Source organism: Microtus ochrogaster, chromosome 16 (assembly GCF_000317375.1).
Source record: "Microtus ochrogaster isolate Prairie Vole_2 chromosome 16, MicOch1.0, whole genome shotgun sequence".
Lineage (NCBI taxonomy): Eukaryota > Metazoa > Chordata > Mammalia > Rodentia > Cricetidae > Microtus > Microtus ochrogaster.
In genome coordinates, this window is record NC_022018.1 from 52,817,767 (window position 1) to 52,819,793 (window position 2,027).

The 2,027-nt window shown below is 49.7% G+C and overlaps 1 protein-coding gene across 1 annotated transcript in view; it reads right to left on the minus strand.

The window, feature by feature from the left end:
* The window catches only part of Fgd3 (FYVE, RhoGEF and PH domain containing 3), a 57,714-nt gene extending 56,810 nt beyond the window's left edge, over positions 1 to 904 (minus strand). Inside the window, exon 1 of the mRNA XM_013349143.2 lies at positions 630 to 904. The gene's annotated coding sequence lies outside the window, so the exon portion shown is untranslated. The remainder of the gene's footprint in view (positions 1 to 629) is intronic.
* Between the last annotated feature and the right edge of the window lie 1,123 nt (positions 905 to 2,027).

A 2,027-nucleotide genomic window follows, 5' to 3' on the forward strand; every position in this document is an offset into this window, starting at 1 on the left:
AGGGAGGGAGGGAGGGACTGGGACTTTCTGGAGTGTCCAGGGGCCTGCACCAGAAAGTGCAGACAGGCCACACTGCATGACCCTTTGATAAAATTTCCCCCTTCTTCACCTAAAGAGCAAGTTTCTTTCAATGATCCTCCAATTCCCCACAGAAAAGCAGACTATCCCTTTTTCTCTTGGTTTATTTTCACTTGCGTTAGAGGTGACTTTCCAGGAGAGAGCAGCACTAGGAACACTAACTAAAGGAAAAAGGGGTGACAAGATGCTTGTCCACTGACATGGGACCCCCCCCCATCATGGGGCCCTTACAGGCAATGATATATTATTTAAGTACACTATTTTCCCTTGCTGTTCATTTGAAAACAAAATCGGAAGAGTGGACTAAGGGTGGAGAAATCTCCGCCTATTGTCTAATAAATACCTAGACAATTAATTCTTTGTGGAAACTGGGGACCCCAGAATCACAGCAGACAGACCCAGTGGCTTCCTCACAGCCTCGCTCAGGAGGCTTCAATTACACACCTTCCTCCTCCAGAAAGAGTCCTGCCTGCCGGCTCCGCCCCTTGGAAATCAGCCACACAGATCCCCCAAACGAGGCCCCAAAGCCACCTGAAAGCCAGAGTACTTACCGACTTCCTTTGGGAATGAAAGTCATTTTAAAACAAACGAGGAGTTCGCGCCTTCCGTCGCCCCAAGCAGGCAACCTTGAAGACTGGCACACTTTCTGAGGGACAGCTTCCGGAGGAGCTCACCCGGGTCCCAGAGGGCAGCGAGCTGGGGGGTCTCCTCAGAGATGTCAAGAGCTGAGCTGTGCTGCAGGCCCTCATCAGTCCCGCTTGGGGTCCTGTGGGTGGTCCTGCCTCCCTGGCAGCGCCCTTGTCCTCTGCGGGCCACAGCTGTGGAGACAGAGCCCTGACAAAGCCAGCACGTGGAGAACTAAGGAGGCAGGCAGGCGGGGCTCAGCCCGGGATGCCACAGGCTGGTCCCCATAGCAACAGGGCAAGGAGCTAGGCTGGTGGTGCCGAGCTGGTAGTGAGTGGAGACAGTGGCCTGGGCGAGCAGGAATCCATGGGGGTTTAGGTTCCAGGCGGGTGCAGGAGAAAAGGCTACTTTTTTTTTTTTTTGACACCATCACCCACCTACCACTTCTGACAGACTCTTTGAGGGTACTGAAGCTGCAGGGATCCTTAAGTACCCTTAATACCACAGAGAATTCCTTTTTGTGGTGTGAGGACACTTTTCCTGTGTATAGGGAGGCTACAATGAAAGTAAACGTGCATTTTTTTTTTATTTTTTGGTTTTTTTGAGACAGAATTTTTCTATTTGTATCTCTGGTTGTCCTGGAATTCACTCTGTAAACCCAGACTGACCTTGAACTCACAGAGATCCGCCTGCTTCTGCCTTCTGAGTGCTGGGATTGAAGGGGTATCACACACACACACACACACACACACACACACACTGGCTAATGTGCATTTTCTTAAGGAGGTCTTTGTATGGACGCTGTGCCAGGGTGTGTATACACGTATGTGTAGTATAAAGAGTGTGTGGTGTGCATGCCCAATGTGTGGTGTGTAGGGCACATATGTGATATCCATCACATAAGTCTGGGTATGTGCCATGTGTGGTATGGTGTTGTTTTGTAAGTAAGGAATCTAAGAAGTCTGGACAATCTCTATGGTGTTTATTTGTTATAAATGGGGAAACTGGAATAAGCCCTAAAGAATCCCACAGTCCTGGGTGCTACCAGCTGACCAGGATTCATGAGTCAGTAGCTCTGGGTGGCCAGTCCTGTCCAGCCATCTGCCTCTAAGCCCAGAGCTTCTCGGGTTTTGTCCACTTGTCTATATACCCACCATCTCCTTACACACGTGGAATTCATTAGAACAAGGCCAAAGTCCCACAGATGTCCCTGAAGTGCCCTCCACATGCTAGGAGGGAGAGGAAGTCAGAAACTTGGGTATCTAAGATGCTACTTGTGAGATTAAAATCAAGTGCAATGAAGAAAACCCATCCTAAAGGAAAAG